The sequence below is a fragment of the Stegostoma tigrinum genome, chromosome 30, assembly GCF_030684315.1.
Source record: "Stegostoma tigrinum isolate sSteTig4 chromosome 30, sSteTig4.hap1, whole genome shotgun sequence".
NCBI classification, from domain to species: Eukaryota; Metazoa; Chordata; class Chondrichthyes; order Orectolobiformes; family Stegostomatidae; genus Stegostoma; species Stegostoma tigrinum.
The window spans coordinates 6,201,989-6,217,923 of record NC_081383.1 but is presented as its reverse complement, the minus strand read 5'-3'; the positions used below and the strand labels follow the sequence as shown (position 1 = coordinate 6,217,923).

Sequence of the window (15,935 nt, the reverse complement as noted above, 5' to 3'; positions counted from 1 at the left end):
TACAAGTGCAGTGGGCTCTGTGAGAACCTATTACAAAGGAAATGATTGCTGTGGTCAGTCACTGAACCGCAGCAACGTTGTGGTGTAGAAAGTGGCTGTTCAACCCATCAGCTCTGCACTAACTCTCTGGCTAAGCACCATTAGCCAAGAAATATTTTCCACTCATTGATTAAAAAGAATCAGGCCGCTGACGTTCTGAACACTTTACATCAGATGAACATTTATTTCATTATTTGTCCAACCAATGAGGGGAACCAATAAAAATGATGAGACACCCTGGAGTAAGTCAGCCACTCATACTGGCTGATTATATCACCTGTATTTGTCTTCCAGAGGCTTAAGAAAGGGAAAAAAGATATCAGTTGAAGATACATATAGAGATTAGAAACCAGTTTCATTGTGTAAGCATCAATTAAGGAGTGACATAGAAAATAAAAAATCTTGTTTGAATTGTGCAACAAATTCTTATAGAAGGAGTGATAATGGGAACTGCAGATGCTGGAGAATCCAAGATAATAAAATGTGAGGCTGGATGAACACAGCAAGCCCAGCAGCATCTCAGGAGCACAAAAGCTGATGTTTCGGGCCTAGACCCTTCATCAGAGAGGGGGATGGGGTGAGGGTTCTGGAATAAATAGGGAGAGAGGGGGAGGTGGACCGAAGATGGAGAGAAAAGAAGATAGGTGGAGAGGAGAGTATAGGTAGGGAGGGGATAGGTCAGTCCAGGGAAGATGGACAGGTCAAGGAGGTGGGATGAGGTCAGTAGGTAGGAGATGGAGGTGTGGCTTGGGGTGGGAGGAAGGGATGGGTGAGAGGAAGAACAGGTTAGGGAGGCAGAGACAGGCTGGACTGGTTTTGGGGAGCAGTGGGTGGAGGGGAAGAGCTGGGCTGGTTGTGTGGTGCATTGGGGGGAGGGTACGAACTGGGCTGGTTTTGGGATGCGGTGGGGGAAGGGGAGATTTTGAAGCTGGTGAAGTCCACATTGATACCATTGGGCTGCAGGGTTCCCAAGCGGAATATGAGTTGCTGTTCTGGCAACTTTCGGGTGGCATCATTGTGGCACTGCAGGAGGCCCATGATGGACATGTCATCTAAAGACTGGGAGGGGGAGTTGAAATGGTTTGTGACTGGGAGGTGCAGTTGTTTATTGTGAACCAAGCGGAGGTGTTCTGCAAAGCGATCTCCAAGCCTCTGTTGGTTTCCCCAATGTAGAGGAAGCCACACCGGGTACAATGGATACAGTATATCACATTGGCAGAGGTGCAGGTGAACCTCTGCTTAATGTGGAAAGTCATCTTGGGGCCTGGGATAGGGGTGAGGGAGGAGGTGTGGGGGCAAGTGTAGCACTTCCTGCGGTTGCAGGGGAAGGTGCCGGGTGTGGTGTGGTTGGAGGGCAATGTGGAGCGAACAAGGGAGTCACGGAGAGAGTGGTCTCTCCGGAAAGCAGACAAGGGTGGGGATGGAAAAATGTCTTGGGTGGTGGCGTCGGATTGTAGATGGCGGAAGTGTCGGAGGATGATGTGTTGTATCTGGAGGTTGGTGGGGTGGTGTGTGAGAACGAGGGGGATCCTCTTTGGGCGGGGGCGGGGTGTGAGGGATGTGTTGCGGGAAATGTGGGAGACGCGGTCAAGGGCGTTCTTGATCACTGTGGGGGGAAAGTTGTGGTCCTTGAAGAACTTGGAAATCTGGGATGTGCGGGAGTGGAATGCCTCATCGTGGGAGCAGATGTGGCGGAGGTGGAGGAATTGGGAATAGGGGATGGAATTTTTGCAGGAGGGTGGGTGGGAGGGAGGAGGTGTATTGTAGGTAGCTGTGGGAGTCAGTGGGCTTGAAATGGACATCGGTTACAAGCTAGTTGCCTGAGATGTAGACTGAGAGGTCCAGAAAGGTGAGGGATGTGCTGGAGATGGCCCAGGTGAACTGAAGGACTTCACCAGCTTCAAAATCTCCCCTTCCCCCACCGCATCCCAAAACCAGCCAAGTTCGTCCCCTTCCCCCCCCCCCCCCCACTGCGCCACACAACCAGCCCAGCTCTTCCCCTCCACCCACTGCATCCCAAAACCAGTCCAGCCTGTCTCTGCCTCCCTAACCTGTTCTTCCTCTCACCCATCCCTTCCTCCCACCCCTAGCCGCACCTCCATCTCCTACCTACTAACCTCATCCCACCTCCTTGACCTGTCCGTCTTCCCTGGACTGAGCTATCCCCTCCCTACCTCCCCACCTATACTCTCCTCTCCACCTATCTTCTTTTCTCTCCATCTTCGGTCCGCCTCCCCCTCTCTCCCTATTTATTCCAGAACCCTCACCCCATCCCCCTCTCTGATGAAGGGTCTAGGCCCGAAACGTCAGCTTTTGTGCTCCTGAGATGCTGCTGGGCCTGCTGTGTTCATCCAGCCTCACATTTCATCATCCTATAGAAGGAATTGATTTTATCGCCGGGGCTCTGCCTGGTTCAAAAATTTTAGCCTTACAAAGGGTGTTGAGAAATAAAAAAGAACTGAGATGCAACAGGACAAATATTCTGCATTGTTTCCTGACCGTACTGTAACTAAATCTAATGCTCATTGAATTAGACAGGAAGAAGGAGAGCTTTGGAAATCCTATTTTCGAAGATTATTTTCGGCTTAGTTAGAAAGGAGGTGGTAAAGTTTGTCTGTGTTGGGCATATGAGGCACAGAAGCCTGGGTGCTGTGTGGCATTATCAAATTGGATAGGTTCTGACCTATCTGTTCAAGACTGGGCATCCATGAGGGTCTGTGGACCATTATCATCAGAAGCAGAATTATTTTCAACCACAAACTGCAGCCTCATTGTTTGGCATATCCCTCACAGTCCCATCATGTTCAAGTCAAGGGCCTAAGTTTGACTCAATGATCAGCGCAGGAGGGTATGCCAGGAGCAGCACTAGTCATACTGAGAAGTGAGATGTCAACCTGATGGAACTCCCAAGCAGAACTCTATGCCAAGTAGTGGAAGCTGCGTGTGATAGTTAGGAAGTAATCAATCTCACCGAACAATGGAGCGTAACTCAACTCTGCCATCCAGCCAAATCTAGTTGTTGGATGATGGTGAATGAATCACTCACCAGTGGGTGCTGCTTCCAGGAGCTTATCCATCTTGAATGATGGGGGAGCCTGGCTCCAGTTTGCCCCCAAAGAGTGGAGAGGGTAGGGGAGGGCACAGAGTGATGGTGCAAGCTACAAAATTAGGGTGGAGAAATTAGCATTGTTCCCCTCAGAGATGGGAGATTGAGGGGTGATTTGATGAAGGCATACCAGATTATGACAGGGTTATACAAGTACTCGAGGAAAATGCTGCTCTCAATATCTGATGATGCAAGGACTCGAGGACACAGATATTAGGCTCTCGTCAATAATGACAGCCAGTTCTCCCTTCGCTCAGTGAGTATTAACGACTGGGATTCATTGCCCAGGAGGTTGCTGGGAACATAAATGATCAAAGGTTTTGAAAGGAAACTGGAAAGGGCAATGGAACAGCACTGGCTGATTGCTTCATGTAGAGCCAGCACAGACCCCATGGGCTGAATAGCCTCCTTTATTGGTGCAAATATCACTGTCTTCTGTTGTCTGACTCAATAAGTGAATGGTTTATACTTTTCGCAATTCACACTCTTTCCACTTTAGCTTGGATTCTTTGATGTAACACTTCCTTGGATGCTGCCTTGAAATCGCTCTTTTGTCCTTGCTTGGGACAAGGCTGTATGGAGGTCAGGAGATAAGTGACCCTTGTTGAAGTCTGGTTGAGTATCAGTGAGCAGGGTATCAGAAAGTGTCACTGGTCAGCGTTCTCCTTTTCTGGGAGTGTGGGGATAAGTTAGCGAGCAGCCACTTTAAAGTTTGTTTTTTTTTTGACTGTACCCTTCCACTTCACACATGCTGCATGGTGTCTCCCACTCGCAGATGCGTGCACGTGCACACACGCATGATAATTTAAAAGGGCAACATGTGTACAGGCTGCATGGGACCTTTTTGAGTTGCTGCGTGAGCACGTTACTCTGAGGGAGCACAGTATTGATGGGTCCCCTTCATTTTCCTACTGATTTGAGATAAGTTGGATTTGTCTCACAGTTTGTGATTAGGAAGTACCTGGGCATTTCTCCACAATGTTGGCTATATGCCAGTGTTGTAGTTATATTTGAATAGATTGACTGGGGCTCATCTAAACCTGAAAGCATTAAAGGCTATTATGCCACAGCTGGGATGTTGTCAGAGTCTGTAACTTTTACAGCATCCAGTGTCTTCAACCTTTTCTCAACATGACATGGACAGAGTTGGCTTACCTGAAGACTCTGTCTGTGATGCCGAGGACTTCAGTAGGAGTCCAAAATAGATCTGTCACTTGGCATTTATGGCTGAAGAGAGCTTCAAATATTCCACCGTTTTTTAGAATCATAAAATCCCTACAGTGTGGAAGCAAGCCTTTCAGCCATAGGGTCCACATTGAAACTCTGAACAGCATCGCGCTCAAACCCAACCCCTCGACACAATCCCCACAACCCTGCATTTCCCATGGCCGATCCACTGAAACTGTGCATCTTTGGACCATGTTGAATGACCCACTCCCAATTACCCTGTTATTAAGCTCATGGAAGAGCTTCTTAAAGGGAGGAGCAGGCCACAGGAGATCTCCAAAGTAATGACTGAGAGGAGGAAACAGAGAACTTAGTGCAGACCTACCTGTGGGGAGGGCTGAGGGACTTATAACAATTCAATGTTGCTGCTGTGATAAAGTGTTGAGGGGAAACAAAGGGGTTTTTGAAAAAGGAGGATTGAACAGAGGCACAAAGTTGCCATGGTGTGAGTTGAGCAGTCGTGTACCTTGTGGTTGACTGTTTGGCCAGTAATGTGCACCATGAGGCTGCTAACCCTCTGCTCTCCTGCCTGCTCCAATCTTCAAGGTAATGGGAACCATACTGTGAACGCAGTCTACTTTCAAGCTCTGTGCGCCAGGACCAGTCCACACCACCAGGCATTACCCATTGCCATAACAAGGTGCCCATGTTGTCTCTGGACTCACTTGGGTGTTGGCATATCAATACAGCATTGCATCAAGTGATGTAGATGCAGCAGAGTGGAGTCAGGATGTGACGATTGCCCAAATATCTAGTGCCTGACCCTGAATTGAACCTCTCGTCCTGGGTTTTGAAACTGTATCCAGCTTCAGAGAGGATACAAGTAAATTATTGTTCAATTGTTATTAAAAGTGAGTTGGAATTTGTTGTTTTTCCCTCCTTAATTAAACAGCACTCTAACAAGTGGTCTGATTGTCGTTCTTTCAGGAATATTTACTCATCTAAGGTCAAGTAATTCATTGCCTTTAGTACCTCCCATGTAGTTAATAAATTACATCTGACCTAGTGCAGGAACTGAAACAGAATTGACAGAAATCTAAAAACGGCTTTTGCACCAACCTGGAAGCCAATAGAGTACCTACGAGTTCCTGCAACAAAGCACTGCATGAATAAATCAGAACAGTGTGGAGACCTCCTGCCCACTTGTGCTTTATGATGCGAGCATCAACATTCCTTCCAGAACATTCCACTCACTGGGCAGTGAGTGATCCCGAGGGACACTGAAAACAAACGGAAAACACTCTCTGATGAAAGAGTGAAAACACACATTTACATAGTGCCTTAAGATCTCACAATGACTGTGTGTTTTGCAACAAATGATATAATGTTGTAGTATAGCTACCCTTAATATTCACAAAAGCTTGAGACTCCAAAATGTGGTACTGAGCCAAGTAAATCAAATGACCAAAAACTCAGTTAGAAGTACTGTTTAACGAGTGCCTTTGGAAAGAAAATGATATTCTCAATTCACAGGCAGCAAGCTCCCCCCAAACAAAGACATGACCATGGCCAACTGATGTGTTTCTTGTCAAGGTTGATGAATAACTTTTGCCCAGGATACTGAGGTACATCTTTTAAAGTCAAAGCATCATAGAGATGTACAGCATGGAAACAGACCCTTCAGTTCAACTCATGAATGGCGACCAGATATTCTCCATGAGTCTAGTCCCGTTTGCCAGGATTCGGCTCATATCTGTCTAAACCCTTCCTAATCATGTACACATCCAGATGCCTTTTCTCTTCTTCAAAATAGTAGCTACAGGATCACTCATGTTCACTTTAAAGGCCTCAGCTTAACATGTGACTCAAAAACTGTTTTGTCTGACTGGGCTGCACTCCCTCATTGTCTGCCTAAATTTTTCACCCCATCTTTCTAGTATGCCTAGGAAGCAAGGTCATTGTCCAAGGCTGGGATTGGCAGCAAGAGTGGGTTAGATGCTCAGGTCTAGTTATGTCAGGGTGGCTACGTTGGAGTTCTGTGTGCAGCAGGGACACGAGGCAAGTTCTTTGGAACCTTCCTTCACATCATTTATGGGTGACACCGGAGCAGTCCTTCGTTCTCAGGACATTAGTACTCAGGTGAGGACTTTCTTTGTTCGAAGGGTTTAGAATCTTTGCATTTCTCTATCCCAGAGAGTATTGGTTGCTCCATCATTGAATATAGTTAATGCTAGAGAGATCCATAATAGTGGGGCTGAAGATGTGCAGGATGGTGTAACTCTGATATGAATTGTCACTGAACAAAACTGAAAGGAGAAACGATGGAGGTTGATGGGCCAAATGGCCTGCTTCCACACTGTAGGGATTCTATGATATATTTTCTGTATTTTAGAATGTAAATAAAGAGTTTACAGGGCCTATAGAGAGTCAGACATCAGTTCCCTCTGTTTAATGTAACATGATAATAGTAAAATATAAACAACACTAATTATAATGATAGGAACAGTCTAGATACAGCGAACAACCCCAAAGAATGCAGTAGAGAGACCCAAGGCCCAAGTATGAGTATAAAACCAGGGTGCAGAGGGATCTGGGTGTCCTTGTGCATGAATTGCAGAAAACTAGAATGTGGGTACAGCAGGTAATAGAATTTAAAGAATTATAGAGCTGTACAGCACAGAAACAAATCTTTCAGTCCAACTTGTCCATGTTGAACAGAGATTCTAAATTAATCTAGTCCCATTTTCCAGCATTTGGCCCATATCCCACTAAACTCTTCCTATTCATGTACCCATCCGAATGCCTTTTAAATGTTGTAATTGTACCAGCCTCCACTACTTCCTCTGGCAGCTCATTCCATACACGCACCACCCTCTGCGAGGAAAATGTTACTCCTTAGATGTCTTTTAAATTTCTCCCCACTCACCTTAAACCTATGCCCTCTAGTTTTGGACTTTCCTGCCCCAGGGAAAAAGAACCCTGTATTATTCAAGTATTAGTGTGAACTGTTTTGGTCTCCTTACTTGTGGAGGGATGTATTTGTATTGGAGGGCTTTCACAGTAGGTTAACTTAATTGATTCCAGAGATGATTGGTTTGTCTTATGAAGAAAAATTGAGAAATTTAGGCCTATATTCTCTGGAGTTTAAAAGAATGAGAGGAGCTCTAATTGAGGGAAATAAGATCCTAAAGGGGACTGACGAAGTAGATGTAGAAACGATATTTTCTCATATGGGGCAATCTAGAATGAGAGGTCATAGTTTTAGGATAAGGCGTTGACAGATTTAGTACAGAGATGAGGAAAAACTAATTCTCTCACTGAGTTATGAATCTTTGAAATTCATTCCATCTGGTGTGCGGTGAATTCTGAGACATTGAGTTAATATAAGGAGGAGATGGAAAGATTTTTAATTAGAAACGAGTTAAAGGGTTATGGAGCTTACGTTGAGGGTGAGATGAGATCACCTATGATCAGGTTAAATGATAGAGGAGACTGGAGGAGCCGAAGGGCCTACTTCTGCTCCTAGTTCTTGTGTTACATGGTGGGTGGAATCTATGATGCTAGAACAATGAGAATTAAGTCATGGAATCGGAGCAGTCTGTGGGAATGCAATAACTGCAGAAATCAGCATTTTTGGTAACTCTGAGAATCGAGGGATAAGGTGAGTGGGGCGGGAAAATGGAGTTGAAGACCAGCTGAGATCAGCCATGATGGTGTTAAACAATGGATCCAGCTTGGCTTTCGGGAGGACCGACAAGCAAAGCAATGGATGATGAATGGTTGGACCGAAGAGTACAGAGGATCAGTATGCGTGCCCACAGATCCCTGAAGGCAGCAGGGCAGGTCAATAATGAAGTCGTGAAGGCATCTTGGGTATTTGCCTTTATTAGTGGTGACATTAAATACGAAAGTCAAGAGGTTATGATGGAGCCTAATATAACATGAATTAGCCCACAGCTGGAATAGTCTGTTCTATTCCAGTTGTAGAAGGATGTAATTACATGAGAGAGGGTGCAGAGAGATTCACAAGGAGGTCTCCTGGGCTGCCGAGATTCAGCTGCGAAGAGACATTAGACAGTCTGAAGTTGTTTTCCCTGGAGCACAGAACACTGAGGGCTGCCCTGTTTTGAGGTGTACAAAGTTATAAGGGGCAGGTAGCAAGAACCCTTTTCCCTTAGTAGAAGGAGCATTCACCAGGGGAAAACACAGTGTGGAGTTGAAGGAGCATTGCAAGCCAAACAGCATCTGAGGAACAGGATCGTTGATGTTTTGGGTCAGGACCCTGGGGAACATTGCTTTTAAGTAAAAGGCAGCAAGTTGAAAGGGGATTTGAAGGCATTTTCTTTCACACAGAGGGTGGTTTAAATCTGGAACTCACTGCCTGTCGGGATTGCAGAGGCAGCAACCCTCATAACATTGAGGAAGTATTACTGTGCGCACTTACAAACATGGTAGAGCGCCAAGCTATAAGACAAATGCTAGAAAATGGAACTAGAGAGAATAGATGCCTGATGGTTGGGGCAGACATGATGGGCTGATGGATCCTTTCTCCTGCTGTAAAATTTCCATGAATTTTCAAGGACCAATGAACATCCTGTGATGGAAATTCTGATGCCGACAGATGTAAATTGACAAGATGTTCAAATCAGATTTCAGATCAGATATGTTGCACGAACAGATTCTTACAATGTTTCAGCTGAAAGAGATCTTTACAGCTGATTCTGCCTCAGTGCCTTCTGCTGTCTTTTTGAAAAGTCAAGAGATTGTCATTCCCAGTTTATAAGTCTTTCTGACACTGATCCAAGAGTTAACTGCAACTACCATTTAGAGACTGTTGTTAGACAACCTTCAGCATAGTGTCCCTCCTACCATTTTGTCTAGCAATTAAAGTCACAAAAATCAATTCTAATTGTCTTAAAAGCTTTGCTTATTCAAAGTCACTTGACCTCTTGCAAACAACAAGTAGCAAATGTTTTCTTTGTTTTTTTTTGACAAAAGAGAGCCAATTTAACCGGAGATAGCAGGAACTGCAGATGCTGGAGAATCTGAGACAACAAGGTGCAGATCTGGGCGAGCACAGCAGGCCAAGCAGCATCAGAAGAGCAGGAAGGCTGACGTTTCGGGCCTAGACCCTTCTTCAGAAATTTGCCATTTCTGAAGAAGAGTCCAGGCCCAAAACATCAGCCTTCCTGCTCCTCTGATGCTGCTTGGCCTGCTCTGCTCGCCCAGATCTGCAGCCAATTTAATCAGGTTGTCTTGAGTCAAAGAAAGAAAGAAAGAAAGAAAGAATGAGATGACAAAGTAATAAAGTTTGAGGGAAAAGTCATACTCAACATGGATACAGACAATTTTGAAATGTTTGTCTGTGCAGCGTAATCAGTGGAGGATTGCAGCTGTTAAATTAGGTGGCTCCAGAGACACTGACTGGCAGTTGATCAGTTGGCTTGGAAATTCTGAATTCTGCAGATTAGATGAAGGGAGTAGTATAGCTTCCTGCTCAACCGTGGATTTTGGCTGATGACTGACTTGCTTCCAGCAATCTGCAAAAGAGAGATTCTTCCCCTTTTTACCCAAAAGTACAGAATATCTAAGAGATATCCTCCCCAGCTGTTAACTTCACAGCACCCCCAACAGCATTAGATTAGATTAGATTAGATTCCCTACAGTGTGGAAACAGGCCCTTTGGCCCAACAAGTCCACACCACCCCCTGAAGCATCCCACTCCCTATAACCCAGAAACCCTTGAACACTACAGGCAATTTAGCATGCCCGATCCACCTAGCCTGCACATCTTTGGACTGTGGAAGGAAACCCACGCAGACACGGGGAGAATGTGCAAACTCCACACAGATGGTCACCTGAGGCGGGAATTGAACCTGGGTCCCTGGCGCTGTGAGGCTGCAGTGCTAATCACTGAACCACCGTGCCACCCCAACCTACACCAAATTAGAACTAGCGTGTCGAATGTGTCACTTCCAAATTTTTTTAAAAAGTATTCGTTTTCACAGGATGGCTAGGCTAGCATTTATTGCCCATCCTTAACTTCCCTCTGAGTAACTAAGACCCTATTGCTGTGGGTCTGGAGTCACATGTAGGTCAGACCAAGTAAAGGTGACAGCTTCCTTCCCTATAGGGACGGTAGTGGACCAGGTGGGCTCTCATTGACAATCAGCAATGAGTTCACTGTCATCATTAGACACTTAATTCCAGATTTTTATTGAATTCAAATTCCACTATCTGCCGTGGCAGGATTCAAACCTTGGTCCCCAGGCCATTACCTGGGTCTCTGGATTAATAGTCCAGTGATAATACCACCACACGATCACCTGCCCTAATCCTGTTCCTTTGCTGTTGCCGGGTCAAAATAATAGTAGCCGGGATGTCCCTACACAACACGAACCACAGTTGTTCAAGAAGGCAGCTCATGACCATGTTCTCAAGAGCAATTAGAGTCATAGAGCTGTACAGCACAGAAGCGCATCCTTCATTGCAACTTGTCCATGCCAACTGGATATCCTAAATAAATGTAGTCACATTTGGCCCATTTCCCTCTAACTCCTTCCTAGTCATACGCCCAGCCAGATGCCTTTTTAAATGTTGCCATTATACCAGCCTCCACCACTTCCTCTGGCAGCTCATTCCATTCACGCACCACCCTCTGCGTAAAAATGTTGCCCCTTAGGTCCCTTTTAAATCTTTCCCCTCTCTCCTTAAACCTATGCCCTCTGGTTTTGGACTCCTTCACCCCAGGGAAAAGACCTTGTCTCTTCACCCTATCGACTGGGAGACCAGAACTGCATGCAGTACTCCAAAAGTGGCCAGACCAATGTCCTGTACAACCGCAACATGACCCTCCCAGCTCCTATACTCGATGCACTGACTAATAAAGGCAAGCGTACCGTACGCTTTCTTCACTATCCTATCTACCTGCAACTCCACTTTTGAAGAGCTATGAACCTGCACGCCAAGGCCTTTTTGTTCAACAACACTCCCCAGGGCCCTACCATTAGGTGTATAAGTCCTGCCCTGATTTAACTTTCCAAAATGCAGCCCCTCACATTTATCTAAATTAGATTCCATCTGCTACTCCTCGACCCATTGGCCCATCTGGGGAGTGACGATCTTATTGTACTTTGCTGTAATCTTCTTCCCGATCCACTCCATCTCCAATTTTGGTGTCATCTATAAACTTACTAACCACGCCTCCGGTGTTCACATCCAAATCACTATAACAATGACGAAAAGAAATTGACCCAGCCCCGATCCTTGTGGTACACTGCTGGTCACAGACCTCCAGTCTGAAAAGCAACCCTTTACCATCACCGTCTGTCTTCTATCTTCGAGTCAGTTCTGTCTCCTAATGGCTAGTTTTCCTTCTATTCTGTGTGATCTAACCTTGTTAACCAGCCTAACATAAGGAACCTTGTCGAATGACTCACTGGTCCTTCTAGATCACGCCCACCGCTCTGACTTCATCAATCCTCTTCGGCTCTTCTTCAAAAAACTCAAATCAACACGATTTCCCATGCACAAAGCTGTATTGACTACCTGATCAGTCCTTGCCTTTACAAATACATGTAAATCCTGTCCCTCAGGATTCCCTCCAACAATTTGCTCACCTGATGTCAGGATCACTGGTCTACAGTTGACCGGTTTTTCCTTACCACCTTTCATAATTAGTTGCACCACGCTAGACAACCTCCAGTCTTCTGGCACCTCATCTGTAACTGTTGTTGACACAAATATCTCAGCAAGGGGCCCAGCAATTACTTCCCTAGCTTCGCACAGAGTTCTAGGCTACACCTGATCAAATCCTGGGGATTTATCCAACTTTATGTGCTTTGAGACATTCAGCACCACCTCCGCCATAGCATGGACATTTTTCAAGATGTTGCTATGTATTTCCCCAAGTTCTCAAGCTTCCGTATCCTTCTCCAAAGTAAACACAGATGCAAAATATTCATTTTGTATCTCTCACATCTCCTGCAGTTTCACACTTAGGTGGTCTTGCTGCTCTTTAAGGGGCCCTATTCTCTCCTTTGTTACCCTTTTGTCCTTAATATATTTGTAGAAACCCTTTGGATTCTCTTTAACACTATTTACCAAAACTATCTCATGTCCCCTTTCTGCCCTCCCGATTTCCATCTAACATACATACTCCTGCTGCCTTTATAATCTTTTAGGGATTCATCTGATCCCATTGACTTCCTTCCCACATACTCTTCCTTCTTATTCTTGACCAAAACCTCAATTTCTCTGAGTCATCCAACATTCCCTACCCCTACCAGCATTGCCCTTCAGCCTTACAGGAACATATTGTCTCCGGATTCTTGTTTATGTCATTTTAGAAGGCTTCCTATTTTCCAGATGTTCCTATACTTGCGAACATCCGCTGTCAATCAACTTTTGAAAATTCTTGCCCAAAACCATCAAAATTGACCTTCCTCCAATTTAGAACTTTAACTTTTAGATCCAGTCTATCCTCCTTCAGATAAGTGACTTTTTTAAAGTGCAACCTTACTGTTTTTCTTTTATAAATCTGCAACAGTGAGTAGAGTGGTTCTTTTTGGTTTATATGTTTCATTGAGATCTGTCTCTTGATTGTGCTATAAAAACGTGGGTATTAAGTCAGCCTGGAGCAGTGTTTTCAGAGCATTAAGACTGTGCTATTTGTTGGGTCTGTGGATTATTAAGGCACAAAGATAGCTTTCACTAGACTGATGAACTCTTCCAGGAAACAGGTGGTAAATGCTGGCTCCGCCAGTGACACTCAGATCCCAGTGAACAAATAAACGTAGTCTCAAGTCTCGAGGTTAATATTGCATGAGATGAAGACATCAACAGCAGAGGGAGGAGTGAAGGTGGGCAATGTTACCAAGCTGAAAGTAGGCAGATTTGGTGACAGGCATGGGTGTGTGGTTGGAGCATCAGGATTAATTATTCATTTCGATGTGATTACCTTAACTGTTAGACTGGCATCAATCCTTTTAAAGATCATTTTGTACTGTACGCCTTTATGACTCTATGTTGCATCACCTCCACTTACAGACTCAGGGAATTGTATAATTCACCTTTGAACTGAGGTTCCCACTGAAGTGATAATAGGAATGTAGTATTATCATATTCATTGACATAACGTTCTGTTACAGTAACTTGCAGGAAGTATGATACATAAATTATGACATTCTATACAAAGAAATGAAAATGCTGGGTGAAGGATTGGAATCAAAAGGAGTTGGGGTTTTATGGGTGTTGGCGTGATGGCAGAAAAAAGTTGAAGTAATGTACCTGTATAATCAATGACAAGTCTGCTGCTGTTCTCAATCTTTAAAAAAGATGATTTAAACTTTAAAATTACCCCCTTCCTCTGCATACTATCCATGTCACCACATACTGCTTTGTCACCCTGCTTAGCAAAATAAAGTTCAAAGAGTCAGTTGATGACATCATTTTCAGGCCATGGTTCATGGTCCTGGGCAAATTACAACATATGTGGTAGTTGCGAAAACTTTCATGCAACACAGATTCTATAATCAAAGTCTTCAAATTTATGTGCAATACTGAGTGCTTTTATTTAAAATTGCAAATATTTCTTCAAATTTAAAGGTCAGGAGATTTAAATATCTTGAAAGTTCTCTTGACTGTTCAAATGCTGGCAAATGGGACTAGATCAGTTTGGAATCTCTGGTCGGCGTGGATGCATTGGACTGAAGGGTCTACTTCTGAGCTGTTTAACTCTATGACTCTGTAGAAAACATGGGTCAAAGTTTGCAGGTGGCTCAAATGGAGGGGGTTTAAGAAAGAGTAGGGTGAACCGCAAAAAGTCAACATTCACAAGGTAGTAGAATATGAAGCTTAGATGACAGAGACAAATGTAATGTGAACAAGTTTGAGGGGAACATACTTCAGGAGGAGGAAGCTGGTAAAATAGGTGGGACTATTAGAGGTGAGAATAAACAGACAATGTATGTGCTGTAAAGTAATTAAGGAAGCAGGATATGACCGTATCCCAGTATCTACCTCACAGGCAAATTTGAGAGCATGTAATTCTGGAGAACTCATAATGTCTTTTGAATATATCTGTGTATATACAATCTTTATTCCTTCCCTGTTATGGATCACTTATTCAAAGGAAAAAAAGACTCTCATTGGCAAACAGGCAGTAAGAGTGAAGAGGATTCTCCCTTGCTCATTCATAAGAAAGAATGTTGAAATCTCTACCCTCACTGTCCGTAGCCCCAACATACAAAGTGTACATTGTCTTAGCAACCTGGGCTCAAAGTCCACTGCATTATTACCTCCCAATATAATGTGGCTCAGAGGATGAATACTAAGTTTGTTTATTCAATGACATTTTTGGTTGGGATTTGATGAGCGAAAACTACCTGCTTTCTGCATGTTATGGACCATTTGTCCATTGCTATAATCAGAGGAGCCATACTTGACAATTCTTGGGACAGTTGTCGCTTAGTATCAAACATTGTCAACTGTGAGTGACATACTTGTCCAATGAAATGACATTCCAGAACCATCCATTGCCGACACTTGGGGGATGATCACATCCAGCACCTTGTGCCACCTCTATCAGGATGAGTCTCAGGGTGACGGTAGTTTGCTGCCACCAATCATTCTTTGCCTGCACTTCATCTTGGGCCTGTCTTGTAGTTAGTATTACAGGATAGACCATCATAGAGTAACTACAGAGGAGAGCCTGTTCATAGACAACAAGATGGTTTATTGTATGATGGCAGTAAGTATGAGTACATTTGGTGAGGTGTAATGACTGGGACTTTTAAGGAGCTGGTAATGCTCCATCTATTCCTTCTGAAAGCTCCAGTAGAACTCCTCATCTCCACCCACAGAGCGTGTGTGACATCAGTAGAATGGGTGAAGCCAACGTAAAACAAACATTAAATCTGAACCATTAACTTGTACACACAATGGGTAGGTAGTGAGTGCCTGGAACCCACTTCCAGAGGAGCTGGCAGAATCAGACACAATAGTAAAATTCAAGAAGCACCAGGACGAATACATGAGGAGGAAGGGAAGAGAGGGATATGGCTTCTGTAAGTGAAGACAGTTTTAGTATAGAAGGGAAAAATGTGTTGGCGCAGGCTCGGAGGGCTGAAAGGCCTGTTTCTGAGCTGTATTATTCACTGTCGTTTGATTGGTGTGGTAGGAAATACTGTGTTTTGGAGGAGATGTTAACCCAAGGCTCCATCTGTTCTCGTGGACTCAAATGATCCTATGTCATAAGAGAAACGGAGAACAGGGGAGTTGTCTGTGGTGTCTTGGTCAATATTTATTCCTCATTTGACAGCATTGAAAACAGGTAACCTGATTGTTAACACATTCCTATTTGTGCCATTTTACTGTATGCAAATTGGTTGCTGCATTGTCTACATCACGACAGTGACCAGCTGTATTATAATTTATTTGTTGTTAAGCACCTTGGAAAGTCCTGAGAGAATGAGTGGCTCTATACAAATGAATGTCCCTCTATTCTACTTTAAAGAAAAAATATTGAGGTTAAGCTCGGAGAATGCAATTGTTCACGTTGCTACTCTGTGCACTGGCATGAGATTGATATAACATGTACATATTTGTTGAGCAATTTATGGAC

General features: G+C 44.3%; 1 protein-coding gene across 9 annotated transcripts in view; it reads left to right on the top strand.

Moving 5' to 3' along the window:
* Nucleotides 1-15,935, top strand: part of LOC125466037 (N-acetyllactosaminide beta-1,3-N-acetylglucosaminyltransferase 3-like) — a 94,210-nt gene that overhangs the window by 54,487 nt on the left and 23,788 nt on the right. Inside the window, exon 3 of one of the 9 annotated variants that reach the window (XR_007250367.1) lies at nt 4,919-5,219. The exons of the other annotated variants lie outside the window; for them this stretch is intronic. The gene's annotated coding sequence lies outside the window, so the exon portion shown is untranslated. Of the gene's footprint in view, nt 1-4,918; nt 5,220-15,935 lie in introns of those variants that run through there. 9 annotated transcript variants of the gene reach the window in all.